Consider the following 15,998-nt stretch of genomic DNA (forward strand, 5'->3'; position numbering starts at 1 on the left):
TTAAAATGTAAAAACAGTGGACATCGAAGATAAACACTGTAAATCGCACACCCTGTGCGTTCAGATTTGATGAAGACTGATTTGGAGAATTAGAATCATTCACAGCTGTTTTCAGCATCAAGATCCATCCATCCCTTTCACCTCCTGCAGCATCTTTGCCTTGCATCACTCTCCCTCCGTGCTCTCCTTCCTCAATTATCTCATCATATAGAGAAACAGCAGTCACAAATTGACACCAATCGACAAGCGCATGCCAGACATGTACAGTGTCAAGGGGCTTGATAAACACTAATTGGTCTGCTGTAAGATAGCTGATTTATGAGCAGTTTTCTGAATGACAATTTAGTCGCTTGAAAGTTCAAGTCTGTTTTCACTCAGTGTTTACATTATTTTGTCTAACCCCCTTAATAAGACAAAGGAAGCTGGTGAGGGTATTTGTGGACTTATTTAGGAAAAGAGAGAAGAAGAACGAAACACGGGGCAACCCTGTAGCAATGATGACATTAGCAAGTAATTAGACAGTCGGAAGGGTGGAGGCACGCAATAATTCTCACACACACACACACACACACACACACACACACACACACAATGAAATTGTGCAGTTGGTTAGCAAATGGTGAACTTTCTGCAGTCGTACAGTAGGCGCCTGTATAGAGACATACAGGAGACAACAGCATCCTAGACTACAAGAGTTGAATCAGCACTTCTCAACAATCATCTGACACCACAAGATTCACAAATGATTACTTCACTGCACAGCAGCTAGTCGGGATTGCATTATATTGTGTTAATGAGTTAATTCCATATATTCATTGTCTCTCCTGCACATATACACAGCAGTCATGCAGGATTTCTTGTCTTTGTAGCAGTGCTGGATTTGGACCATCCTGAGTGACACACACACACGCATACATAAACACACACACACACACACACACACACACACACACACACACACACACACACACACACCAATGCCTCAGGGTTGTTAGCCTGCTTTGCCCTCCCTTTCTTCCCTAAGCATTTACTATGGTCCAGCAAATTCACCAAGGAGCATCACATTTCTTCACGGTTCATCCAGTATCTCACCATCACAGACACATCAAACACCCTGCCATACATGCTGTGGCTGGATGATAAAGTAAATCCATATGCACGGACGGAACGGTGGAAAGAAAGGGAGGGCATGACTTATTCTTTGATTTTTCACAATGACATCCAATAGGTGAGACGTACCATTTGATTCAGCAAGACATGTAAACCTAAAGGTGATACATTCGCGATGTCAGGCAGAAACTGCAGCGGCAGCGCTTTTGCGAGCACACATTCCGGGAAGTGGCGATATTCACAAAATGACACATGTATGCATATGCGCATAAAACTTCAGCCACTGGACCATGAACGCAGGGAACATGCGTGCACACTCACACATACCAACACATAAACACACTAAATCTCAAAAGTGTAATAAATAAAATCCACAAGGGGTCATTCATCACAACATTTAAAATTCCATCTTCATGAGGAAAAACAAACCCCTTTGAAATTATAACTCATGCACTGCTGGGTGTCCATAAATCAAACTATGCTGAGAGGAGAGGCAGTTCAGAGAGGACTAGTACCAGGGACAAACTTGTTCATTAATCTCCAATAGGGTGGCAGCTTTGCAGAGATGCAGTCCCACAAACTCCCCTTAGCCTGCACTTCTACATTAATTCCCGCTGAAGAATAGCAAAAAACTTATGAAGGCTTATGTTTCATTTTAGCCGCAGGGTGATAATGGAGTGACACTGTATGGCTCTGCAGCACAAGTGAAAAATGGTGATGTAAAATTGCAGGTTGAAGTCTCAGTTTAAAATTATCTTCCTTTTGGCAGCCTAAAACATAAGACAGAAATATTTTCTGCAGCTCAGTGATGGCTTTATTCATCTCAACACTGCTGTAACACATCAATTGATTGTCAATGGAAGGCAAAAGAAAAAAAAAAGGAAAAAGAATTGTCCATTTGTCATGGAAATTTAAAGTAATTGCACCTTTTATAATTACACACCACTCAAGTAAGTCACATTTGACATTTAAAACCTCAATTAGCCTCCTTAGATTTAAATTTCAATGCAGCAGACTTGGTACATCAGTAGTGTTACAGTACAGACAGTCTAAAAGCTTTACAAAGTGCAAAAACACCTACTAAAAAGCTACACCACGTGTCGGCTTTTGGCTTTTGGCTTTTCATTGCTCTGTTAATGTGACTCTGTCTCTGTCAGGTCAGCACCCTTAAGATTCTCTCAAATTTCCTCTCCCGTATCATCTCCCAATGTTTCCCTCCGCACTTCCCATCCTTTTTTTTTTTTTTGTTCTCTCTCCCTCTCGATTACTCTGTGTCTCTCAGTCTCCATTCCCCTTCATGTTTGATCACATCTGTCCTCCACTCTTCAGTACAACAGCCATATAAATTCACAGTGGCAGATGTAGCCATGAGGGAAAATGGGTTTTCTGTTCATCTTCAGACCCTACAAATCCCTGCTGCTTTAGTCCTAAGTGACTTCACGGGGAGGAGAGTGGATGGAAGCCCCATAATTTCACTTCTTTCTGTAGTATGGGTTTACTTCAGTCTCTGATTATTTTCCTTAGTTTGCATTCCTTTTTTCCCCAATCATGCTCCCATTTCCCATCTGAATCACCTTGCATGTTTGTTTTTTACTCTGGTCTTTCGTTCTTGTCTCTCCGCACCCTTCTCCCATTAGCCTTCCTCTGTAAATTTCCTGTCTTCTTCCGTTTGTCCCCGCTTTCCCCCCCTTTCATTTCCTACCCTCCCATCCCCCTTTTTTCCTCTGTGCTGTGGATCAAGTTGCCTTTCATCACTGCCTGCCAGGCTCCTTGCTACATTTCATCTTTGCATTTCATCCCTTCTCACTTACTTTTTAATCCTCATTCTTTTATAGATTGAGTGTAGAATTTGGCTACAAACACCAGCACAGAATTATTCAACCCTTCACTAACCTTTTCTCAACCGACATAATACCAGCAAATTCCTTAGATTAAACTATTACCCCGGTTTAGTCATGACAGTCATCTTAAAACAGCAAAAAGAAGAAGAGCAGCAGGTTTGTGATTTTTTGTCAGTTCAAATAAAAGCTGCCACCGATAGTGAGAATGATATAAGCTGAGTGTACGACCTCCGAATGAATCTGAAGCTCTGGATAAAGCTATGAAAGTCATAAGGTATAAGGAAAAAAAAAAAAAAAAGTTTTTAAAAACACAACATCGCGTTCCCACTGGGGCATGTTTATTGTACTGCTTTACATTATTCTAGTGTTTACTGGGTTTCATAAAGTTCTGCATAGAAATAAAACCTTCTGAAGGAATTTTTGGGCTGAGAGAGGAAAAAAAATCAATACCATACATTAGCAAATACGAGCATAATACATTCTAGTAATATTGATTTCTCCCACATTCAAAACACATTGCACTAAAATATCCATCACTCTGTGAAAGAAATGAACAGGATTTCTTTAGGTGCATAATTTTTTACACTTTGGCAAATTGGCACGATTAAAAGTGAGCCAAGTTAGCGATTAGCAGTTCCTGTTTGTAAAAACGCTTGAATTCTCAGGCCAGTTCTGAAGTTGTCAGAAGCATATTTTTTCAACTATTTATGGACGTATTCACAATGGACATCGAAGACAAGCTCTCCGGACAGTGAAAGTCACACTCAATCAAAAAGTATCTCAACATCTGTCTGTTCGGATTTGATAAAGACTGATTTTGGAGAGAGAGTGTGAATTTGAACATGCTGACCGCGCTGGTGGGCGAGTCAAACTAGAATCATTCACAGCTGTTTTCAGAACACCAGGATCCAACCATCCCGTTCACCTCATGCAGCATCTTTGTCTTGCATCACTCTCCCTCTGTGCTCTCCTTCCGCAATTATCTCATCATATAGAGAAACAGCAGTCACAAATTGGCACTAATCGACAAGCGCATGCCAGACATGTACAGTTTCAAGGGGCTTGATAAACACTAATTGGTCTGCTGTAAGATAGCTGATTTATGAGCAGTTTTCTGAATGACTATTTAGTTGCTTTAAAGTTCAAGTCTTTTTTCACTCAGTGTTTACATTATTTTGTCTAACCCCCTTAATAAAACAAAAAGAAGCTGGTGAGGGTATTTGTGGACTTATTTTGGAAAAGAAATAAGAAGAACGAAACATGGGGCAACCCTGTAGCAATGATGACATTAGCAAGTAATTAGACAGTCGGAAGGGTGGAGGCACGCAATAATTCTCACAAACACACACACACACACACATACAATGAAATTGCCATGCAGACTTTTAGTGCTCAAAATCTGCACTTTGTTAGCAGACAGTGAACTTTCTGCAGTCGTACAGTAGGCGCCTGTATATGAATGTGTGTTGCCTTCATCATTCCCTGCCAGGGTCCTTGCTATATTTTATCTTTGCATTTCATTGCATCGCACTTAGTTTTTATACTCTTTTATAGATTGTCGAATTCGCCAGCAGTGAATTATTCAACACTTTTTAGCTAACCTTTTCTCAACTGACATAATACCAGCAAATTCCTCAGATTAAACTATTACCCCCGTTTATTCATGACAGTCATCTTAAAACTGCAAAAGTAGAAGGACAGCGGCAGGTTTGTGCTTTGCAACCACTGATAGTGAGAATGATATGAGCTGAGTGTACAACCTTTAAATGAAACTGAAGCTCTGGATAAAGCTATGAAATTCATAAGGCAGTTTTTAAAAATACTACATCAAGGTCCCACTGGGGCATGTTTATTGTACTGCTTTACATTATTCTAGTGTTTACTGGGTTTCATTAAGTTCTGCATAGAAATAAAACCTTCTGAAGGAATTTTTGGGCTGAGAGAGAAAAAAATCAATACCATACATTAGCAAATAAGAGCATTATACATTCTAGTAATATTGATTTCTCCCACATTCAAAACACATCGCACTAAAATATCCATCACTCTGTGAAAGAAATGAACAGGACTTGTTTAGATGGCTAGCTTAGACAAAAATGCAATGTAATTACCAAGGAATTAACACCACATTCCTGACAGTTTTAGCAACACAACTTCAAACATTCAAACAACATCTTGTTATTTAAAATGAAAATGAAATATGAGAGCAACGTTTGGTTGCAAGAGTGAATAAAGTGTGATACGGACCTGGGGAGTGATACCTTCACCACTGTTGCATCAGGGGGTGGCTGATAAGGGTAATATCAATAATCTCCTACAGTATTAAAGGAGCAATATGTAAGAATTTTAGTTTAAAACAATCAAAAATTAACCAACATATCAACAAAGTGTGAAGAAGTAGCAGTTGTGACGTTATATCAAAGACATCTACATATTGTGTTGCAGAGATATCTACTGAAGTTAGCATGCTAATCAGGTAGCCTCGGCTCATCCTGTCTCCTAATTCCACTTTGTGCCTCAGAGGCAATAGTGAGTCACTGCAGCATGAAGTCTGACCTCTAACTAACTAAGCTAACTAGCTAACAGCAGTTACAGTAAGCAACAATTATTGATTACTCTGGTGTTATGCTGCCCCCTACTTGTCTGGAGTATGAATTTGACAGGCAGCAAATTCTTACTTACTGCACCTTTAAGATAATGCCCTCCTAGCTACTCACTAGCTAACGGTTAAAAGATATTTTAAATGTTGGGTGGAGTTAGCCAGCCACCCCAGATTACGTAACATCCTCCAAGTTCAAGATTACAGGCAAAGAGAGAAATTGTGTAAAACTCCCAAAAATAATAACAATAATTGGCCCATATTAAGCCTATAACAAGAGATAAGTAAACAATTAACCCCGAGACACAGGATTGCCCTGAAAATGAACTTGAAAATGTACTTTTCATTTCAACGACTTTGAAATAACTGGAATAATAATTGAAAGACATTCTCATCAAGGCCAACACACCAACATGCAAACATCTCTATAGGCACAGCAGAAAAAAAATATTTTTCAGCTTTTAATCCTCAGGGTCATAATGAAGACGTACAGAATGACTCTGACAGTTTACACGGCCACTTGAATATGGTGATACAATAGATCGTCCCTGGTGAGCGTCAAGAGGTTGAGAAAGCCAAAGCAAAACCTCATTAGACTTGATCACTACGCTTGATAGAAGTGAATGTGAATTAAAGATATTTAATCACTGATTAATTGTAGATGGTGCAAGCGTGCGTTAATGAAAGAAGTAGCAACATGCAAGTAGCTTCAAAATAAGCCACACAATGCTGGTGTAAATCATTCTGTGTTAAATTTCAGCTGTCAGTCTGCTTGAATGTTATAATACAACCTTTGCATAAGCAATTTCCAGTGCAATTTCCTGTTCAGTATTGAACTGTTTTTATAGAACTTTTTTTTATACACTATGATACTCTTTTTTTACATAATCTATTACATTGTTTGTCATAAATGACCCTACGCTCTTATGAAAAGTCACTAGATTGGAGCTGGGGTTTTAACTGGTTGGGTTGTCTTGCAAGATGCACGGTCCGCTTTCACTTTAGCATCATCTTGCAAAGATGTAGCAGCATCTTGAGTGTGTTTGTGTAGGTGTTTTGCTGTGATATTCCTTCTGCACATTTATGCTGTTGCATCTAATCTGTGCAATGTGACTCTCATTCTGATGGCATTTCTTCTGTTGGCGACAGAAATAGCACTGTCACCATGGATGTCTCAGATGTGTCACCTCTCTTTGGCCCATTCAGAGTAAAAACAAGGAGCCTACAATAGCAGATGTCGAGGCAGATGCTTTGCTACATTTTGTATTTAAAACAAATGTGATGGCATGAAATTAATAAAAATGTAAATACAATCATTCTGTATTAAAGATTATGTGATAACTGCAATATTATGTATCTAGTTATGCAGAACCATGATGAAATAGTGTGTATTCAGTTCATTTCCCCAGTAAGAAGGAATGAGGAGGTCTTATTTCCTCTTTTGTTGTGAAGTATAAAATGGTGGTTTGTCTATTCATTACAAATTATCTAAAATAAATAATATCTCTCAAGATTGTGTGAAGCCATGGTGGTTATATTTTCAACCACAGTATCAATATGTTATTGTTGTAACATCGTGTTCTTGAACCTGCCACCTCTCTACTACTTCTTTCTTTCTTCTTTTCACACTTTCCGGTGACAGTGCCAGAGAGGAAGCTGGTCATAAAGAAGCAAATCCACAAATTGCATATACTTAATTGATAAAAGCATTACTCAATCAAACCAAAAAAACACATCAAACCCTTTAACAGCTAGGAAGTTTGATGATCAATTCTATTGATCCACTCTTCACTCTTGGTTCAATAGCTCCTGTGGTGCATCAAGATGAGGAAAAACTGGACTTTTATGTGTGCTTTGCACTGCGACTCCCTTATGATCCTAATAAGCTTCTTATGCAGTGAAACAACACGACTCGGAGCCAACACATCCAACACATGCTCTGTGGTTTAGCCACCATCTGTGCACAGCGGAGGCTACGGGTCGCTGAACCCTAGTAACCATCCACCTCCTGCTCCAAGGCAAGAGTGGACGACCAATCTTTAGAGTAAATAGCTACATGGACGCAAACAGTCGAACTGAAACAAAAGTAGCAGCCGATGTGCACCACTGCAGGCCAATGCTAGCACATGCAAATGCACACAAGGCCCGGCGTGCACACAGTCATAGAAATGGGCTGCCTTCATATAAAAAGCCTCTGTTTCTGTGTTCACGCCAGTGTGCATCAAGCAAAGACCTCTAAGAAGGAGGAGCATTATTTTACCTCTCTGCAACTTTTTCTTTCCTGTCACCGTCTTTTATTTGTCAACCTCCCACTCTTTCTTACCCCACCTCTACCTCTGAGTTGTATCTGTTTCTCCAATCACTCTCTCCCAGCAGGAAGTTAAAGTGGCATGTGCCCTGGCATCTGCTCTCCATTCTCCCTGTCCAACTACAAGTCGCAGCGTGAACGACAGGACTTGGCTCTCTGGTTAATGTTTCCACTCGGCTGATTCGCTTCAGAGAAACCTGTCCATTACCTGGGCGCATGCAGAAATAAATGCTGGTCTCAGACACAAAACACTGACGCAGAGCAGTCGGGCTGATATTATCGTCACATGATCTGGCATTCGCAACGGCAAAATGCGAGTTCTTTCACATAAATGTTAAGTCGTTCTGTTTTAATTTACATAGAAAACATGTCTCATTCATTCATCCAATCACTCTCTTACCCTGTGCGTCTGAGTGTGTCTTACTAGCAATTTGGATGAACAACAATATCTACAAACACACTAAACCAGGATCAGTGGTCATCCCCCCTACAATACTGTAGACTGAGTGTGTGGATGGCTTTTGCATTCTTATTAATACAGGTTTTGTTCAGTTATTGAGATATGTAATGTATGCCTATGCAAAAATCAAAAAAACTGGCAAGGTAAAGTTTTTTGATGCAAGTGAAATAATGTATTCTGAAGTAACTGAAAATAATTTAAGAAGTCCACAGCCCCGGCTATGTAAATCACTAGAGAAATCACACTGACCAAAAGCCCGTACCTAATCATAAAATCTGATTACACTGTGATTGAAAACTGAATGAAAATCTCCCACAGCTTAACTGGAAAGCACCAGGTCGACCTTTCCATTTCGCCCGTCTCGCCATGGGAACTAATACATGTTTCCATCATCCACTCCCCATCCCCTTTTCAATCGCCTTGAGTCCTATCCCTTCATTACTCCACCTCTCTATCCTCCCCTTTTACATGCCACGGTGCTCTATCCCACACAGGGAAAAGATTTGAGGGCAGATAGTGCTGTCTTGAGCCCTGGCCTTGTGAATTATAACAGAGAATTAGGGCTGATTTGCTAGCGTGGTGCTCCCGCCCACCCAATACCTCTCTCCCTGGCTTTTTCGAGCATTACCCATTGCCCTACACCCACCACTTTCTCCTCTCAGCCAGCCGAACAAGTGTGTTCCAGGGTCTCCAAGCACAGGGTCCCTGTAGAAGGATGAAGTCTGCAGACCGCACCGTAGATTACAGAGATAAATGACATCTCAGCAGAGGGAGGTTCTTGATACATATGCAACACTTGCAGAGCAAAGTCATTTTTTAAAAGGTAATGTACTGTAAGCAAAGTTTGCCTTAACCACACAACACAGAAAGTAAAAAATTGTTTAGCGTACACACACAGTGCAATTGCAAACCTTTATAAAATGCAAATACTACATGCACTTTTATTGATTTCAACACTTCAGTACTTACTTGCATGTTGCCTTCCTATTGTCTGTATGTTACAACATATTATAAACACCCAGCACTATTCGCATGTCTTGTCTTGCAAGCTGGTTGCCACTGTTACATTTACTATAATTGAATGGCACAACTGCAGGCTATTTGTTTAAGTCAGGAACATATTCCCAATCAAAAATAATTTGCACTGATTGTTAAAGAATGGTATTCGCCAGCATTGGCCTCTCTAGTGTATGCTTCATATTGACATGTTACTCTTATATAGCAGAGAGAGAGAGCATAACAACAATTAAATTGGTTCTGTTGAATAATAGAGGAAATGGAACCTCTGCATTATGTCTCATGCAGCGATGGGCAGCATGGCTGAAAATCAGTATTTACTCAAATTTACGAGGGCATTCAGTTTAACATTTTCCATTATACCATCCAGTGGGTATTTCAAAGTATAATCATACGTAAATTTGTTTTGGCTTACCTTATGAATAAAAACAGCTATCTTTGTTTTCACTATTTAGAGTTTCTAAGTGCATACGGTTCAAGATGTTCAAGGTATTTTTTGAACAATACAAACAGAGCAGTTACAGAGCCGACCTTATGGAACCCATCCATGGGTTTTAATTGATGTAATTATTCTTCATAAATTTTAGAAAAAAAAACAGATAAAAAAATGAAATTAAATAAAAAATTGGCAACTGAAAAGTGGGGAAAATAAAAATAGATGACTTAATGCATCTGTTCGCTACCCCTGAGGTCATCCCTTGAGGAAAGACACTTTGCATTTCAAAAATCACACACATGGAGAAAAAGGGTGCGCATTTAGATAATAGCAAGCATTTGTTTTTTTTCTTCCCCCCACCATTGTAATGGAGCCTGGGTATATTTCTCAGTATAATGACATCCCATGATGCTCACTGTTTGCATGGAAACCAAATATAATTGCCTGATGACCATGCACCGCTGCTTGCTCATTACTGTGGCAAATTAGTACTGCTGGAAAAGAAGAGACTGCAATGCCCTCACAGCATAACACCACCCCACCCACCCACAGTACATTACGGCTCTTTCATTCGCTTTTAGAAGAGATAAATGATATCGTCACATTGAGATGGTGTAAGCCAACTGTAAGCACACATGCCCGCCTCGCGTGGCATTTCTGAGAAAGAAATGTGATTAGAAACGTAATGCCAATATTTGCAGTGGTGTCACAAGGGGCCAATACAGGCTTGCTACAGCTGTTGATAACAAGGCAATAAGAGGGCCCGGACAATGAGGCCCTTGGGGTGACTTTGATTGAGAAAAAGGAAGAGCTGAGGAGTGAAAGGGGCAGGGAATGGATTTTTGCTTTTGTAAAGCTATAGGCATCAGCGTGTGGACAATGGTGCATCCTTGTAAAGAGCGGCAAGAGGGAAAATAACAGTGGACACACATGCAAAGTCATTTTGTTTTCCAATTTTGCTTGGAGGGCCATATTTGGAAAAAAAAAAAAAACGTTTTTCAAGGCTTGCAAGAATTACTTAGATTGTTCTTTTTGCTGTGCCGTCAGGAGCAATTGTGTGGTATTTAACAGAAGACAGACTAAACATAAGACTAAAAATGGGAAATGAATGACTTAGCTCTATGCTAGAGGAAAAAAATATCCTTGCCTTGAAAGCCGGCGGGTGCATCGGAGCTATGTGTGATTATAGGTGTTTTTATGTGTTAGTGTGTGCTTGTGCCCGTGTACCTCCATCACAGGCAGCTGGGGCCTCAGCCCTTGTTATATTCCCTGTCGTTTAGCTTGAAGTGAGGCCTTTATTTGTATCTGCAGCTGTCGGCCAAGTGTTACTGCAACAGCTTGTGAGAGTAGACCTGTCAGCGAGCGCCGGCAGCTGAAGGCAAAGGTAGTCTTTGTCCATTGGTGCCAGATGCAATCAAAAACTCACTTTCGCCTGCCTGCCCCCCCTCAAAGGCCCCTGTCCCTGGTCTCTCCCATGCTCTTCATATCACAGCAATGTCTCCTCTCTTCAGTGGCAGCTCCACAACACATATTTCATGTTATGTACAGCATAGAGTGTTCCTATTGACACTTATTTTCACCAAACCCCGGGGTTAAAAGACAGGAGTCTGCAGGGATCGTGTTTTTTTTTGTTTGTCTTTCAATCAGGCTTGAGGGGAGGGGGAAAGAAAGAGAAGCACACACTGCTGCAGTAACAACATGTAATGGATTTAGATTGCTTTGAAAATGCTTATAGATAACACAGGTCTGAATAACACTTCCAAGGCCAATTCGAATAGCACAGATGTTCCCAATTGGTGCTTGAGTCATTAATGGCTGCTAGCAAAACACATCTGCTGTCATTAGCACTAAGGGGAGGGAAAACAAGCAGTTCAAATATACATTAATGGGAAATTTCCCCAAGACTTTAATCACGGTCTTTCAAGGGGCTATTAAAAGAATAGCAAGGATTGGGATGAATCAATAATGAGATATAGAAGCAGATGTGGAGATCAGGGGGGGAAAAAAAGCCACTTAAGGTAGTTAGTATGGCAGAGCTTGGCGTTGTTATCTTTCAAGTTCATGGAGGTTAATGAGATAATACACCGGGGACAGTCTGATTCCCAGCAGTAAGCATCCATGAAGTGATGCATCAACACATAAAGAAGCATCTCAATTGAACATACTCATTTGCTGGAGTGTCCGCTTGTTTCAAAATGTTAATGTCTACCTGAATAAACGCTTGCACAGTGTCAACTCTGACAGAAGTCCAAACAAATAGCACGTGAAAATAAGAAATATGGGAGGAAATATAGATGACGTTAACTCCCATGACAGGGGGAGCTAAATAACTACGCTGCTTGTTTCCAGTCTGCAGCTACAAAAGAGTTGAGCTGTGAGCATGCATAGATAGATATGGAGTATGGAGGAGAAGTGCAGGTTCATCAGACTAATTGCGTGTGTTTAAATGTGAGATTGCTTTTTCAGTAAATTACCGGGATGGAGACAGGTTTGCAGTTTGCACATGTTTGCAACAGAGAGCACATTTCTAATTGTTCCGCTTAATGGTGCTCAAATCTACAGTTTCTCTGAAGCGGTTCATTTTCATTCTCCCTGAATAATGCATTGATTACGCCATGTTTTTAAGCGGACATGTAAAATTCTTAGGCGACATAGTTAAAATTTTCTAAACAGTCTATATCCTTTCGACACACTCGCACCACCCATCAGGCATGTGTGCACATCTGCTCTCCCCAATGACGGCTTGCAAGCACCTACACATGCACACACAAGCAGTCAAAAGCGCATGCATGAACACAGTTATTCAATAATCCTCTCCCCTCAGCACCAGACTTTTTCTTTTGTTCCCCGAACTCCTGGTCTCCATCAGTAACTGTTACCCAGGCAACAGAACAGAGAGAAGGGGAGTGAATGGGCAGAAGAAAAAGGGAAAATAACAAAGATGGGGGAATGCTGCCATTTCTACCTGAATTTTGTCTCTATTAATAGTATCATCCCTCTTTCACTTGCACAGCAACTAAAAGTCTGGAGCGAATTAACCTGCTTTGGGCATGACACTTGCCCAGACGAGCACTCCATTACGACGGCTTGTGTTTTCAAGCATGCACGTTCCTTTTGTGAAAGAAGGACAGCCAGATTGCATGTGTGGTGAAACATCAGTATGTCTGTACACATTTATGTAAGGGAATTTTCTCCAAACACAGCAGGTGCTTAAAAGAATAGTTGTTAATAGAACTATATAAACAGGATCTAAGTGCTCTTAAGTAGTGTAGTATACAAACATACATACAGAGCAAGAACTTTCTTTTATGCAGCTGTACATATGGTGAAAGTTGCCGTCATATACAGCATTATGTTGCTCTTATGAATGCTTAAGCTGGCTATGAGCTGTTCTATTACAGTAATCCTTTGTTTTTAACCAGTGAATTCGATCTAAGTACAATTCAACCGAAGAAAGTCCTGGGTTTGAATCTGCCAACCAGCTGAGGCCATTCTGTGTGGACGTTCTGTTTCTCCTGGCTGCATGACCTCCCAATACCTATAAAGACATGAGCAAAATGGTTTGGTAGCCTGGATTGTGAATGTCTTTTGTGTTTGTCTGTGTGTATCAGCTCTGTGAATGACAGGTGACCGGCCTAGGGTGTTGTCCGCCTCTCGCCCAGTTGTTGCTGGCGTGGGCTCCAGCCCCCTGCGACCGCGCACACAATAAGCAGTTCAGAAAACGGATGGATGGCTACAACAGGACCATTAAAACTCTAAAAGAGGTGAGTGATCCCCCATAATCATGCGGAAAGGGAGAGGCCTGCACCCAAGCATGCACGCCCACATGTGCGGCTGCACGTAATCTGGCGCAGGCACACTCATGTGAATAATCATACAAAATGTTCCACAAAAAGCCAAACAACACAGGCACAGCAGCTGAATCTATAACAGCCGAATGTGCACTCTCACAGCAAACAAGGATCCTGTGTCACTCATGTGAAACCAGTCCTATAATATCCAACAGCAGAGCCAAAGTTGCAGGTTCCAGCCTCAAGTTCTGGCCCTGAAGTTCCACCTGTGCCACCTATAGGCAAGAAAAGAGCAGCAGCGGTTTTGACCTGCCATACAATACGTAATTACCGGGGTGGAATATAGTAGCTGCTGCTAATTAAACAGTTTGTGCCACCACTGAACAATGATTAGAACCACTGTTTCTGGTCTTCTGTTTATAGCTGCTTTGAAACTAGGAGGATCAGAAGACCTGAAACAGTAGATCTGATCAAGTGCATGACAAAGCATTATGTTTTCCTGATCAGTATTGAGGGTAAGGCATTGCACGTGTAACCCGCTGGAGTTTTGGTTACAATGTAATTTTAACCAATTACTAATACGATTTCGTTGATATTGTTGCAATTGATATATCATGTAACGTGTGTTGGTACATTTTGAAAGTAACATGGCCAACACTGTTCCTGGATTGCTTGTAATAATTGCAGGGAATAACTGTGGAAGTATAAAGATAAAATGAAAATGTGTGTGTGTGCGTGATGGCTGACTTTTGGTTTCACTCTCGTCTCCTGCCTGAAAGCCGTGTGTTTGTTTGAGCCCTCCATCCATCCCACCATCCTCGTGCTAGACACTGAAGTGTTACAAGCAGAGCAGCTATTACACTCTTCGCAAATAGGACGCGGCATCAACATGCCTGCATCTGCCTACCATGTCCGAACAGCTCCCCTAGTGGGGAATATGCAGCCTGCGTGTTTGTGCATGTTGAGTAACAGACCAGTTCCATGACACTGGATTGTCACCAAAACATAGACAAATAACCACCAAAAGAACTAGCACTGGCACATTTCTGACAGAGAAACTGAATAATAAAATGTCGTACATGTGAAGATATACAGAATATTTCAAAAGACAGAGTCTTTTCTCTGGTACACCCATGTCACAACCAAAGCCTGGCTCCGAGCCATCGTGACAGTGGCCCGGTCCTCGAAGCAGCACCACAGCACCTGACCATGTGTTTAGTGTGCTGCTGGAACCTGCGAACAGAGCGGCAGAATGAATGAGAACATTGCGGGAACCATGCCAGGAAGCTTCCATGAAGAGCTGCTTGTACCATTCTCTCCCCCATGGATACAAGTAAGAGCCAGAGCCAGGCCCGAGGAGAACACATAAAGAACACCTTGATCTACTGTATACACATGCACGTACGGTGTCGCTCGCTGTTCAGATCATAGTGAATAGTGGCATATGTAGCCAGGCTCAGGTCCTGTTTGTGGACTAATGAAAGGAAATCAGACATTTTACACTTGAGGGGGAGATACCTCCATCAACCACATGTTCCAGTACAGCTGGATTAAAAAAAAAAAAAAACATTATTCATTTATGATTAAAACTAAAACAAATCACAGCTTACTACAGAACGCTGATTAGCAGAATCTTCTCCCTTGTTAGCATAATTAGAATTTCCTGAGAAAAACAGCACGTATTCTTGGCTGATATTCAGATATTTGATATCTGATAGATATCTGACTTCACATAATTCGGCAGATTATGATAAATCCGAAGATGGACACTGGTTACTGACTGAGCTGTGCAGCAGACATGAAGTTAATAAGGAGAACATTATGTAGCACCATGTTCCTAGTTTCCTAATTGCATCAACAATACCATCCCCAACACTATGTCATCGCACTAATGGCTCTGGTTAAGAACAATTAGCAAGCCGTTGGGGCGGGTCATTCATTGACTTTATGGACAAATGGAAAGGTGCAGTGTTGTAGCAGTGTAACATGTGTTTGTCTGACACAGCAGCGGCCAACGTCCCTTTCTGTTCATCCTGCAGGCAGGAGTTTCAGTAGGAGAGACTCAATTTAAATCTGTACACTTACATGTAGTTTCTAGTTTTTCCCCTATATATACTGTACATACATATTGTTGATGGGGGTAGTAGGTGCCAGCGCTGAATTAACCAGGCCAGTAAACAAAGAAGCAACCCAGAAAAGGAAATAAATCATGTCATCGGCGTTCTTCTGACATTTGATTCTTTGTTCTAGCTGCGAGGTGCTCAACTTTAAAGGGACACACAAGGTAAAAGAGTTTCCTGCGAGAGGACGAGCGGTCTTTCAAAAACACCCCTTTGACTTCCACCAAGAACCAAAAGGAACTTCGCCCAGAATAGGGACGCCGAGGCCCACTCCTGCAACTAGGCACATTTAGAGAGTCCCAGTGGATGAGAGGGT

At 41.2% G+C, this 15,998-nt stretch overlaps 1 protein-coding gene across 1 annotated transcript in view; it reads right to left on the reverse strand.

Annotated features, from left to right (window-relative positions):
* LOC121623033 (astrotactin-2-like) overlaps nt 1-15,998 on the reverse strand; it is a 263,780-nt gene that overhangs the window by 193,655 nt on the left and 54,127 nt on the right. The gene's annotated exons all lie outside the window — the stretch shown is intronic.

The sequence above is a fragment of the Chelmon rostratus genome, chromosome 19 (assembly GCF_017976325.1).
Source record: "Chelmon rostratus isolate fCheRos1 chromosome 19, fCheRos1.pri, whole genome shotgun sequence".
Taxonomy (NCBI): Eukaryota; Metazoa; Chordata; class Actinopteri; order Chaetodontiformes; family Chaetodontidae; genus Chelmon; species Chelmon rostratus.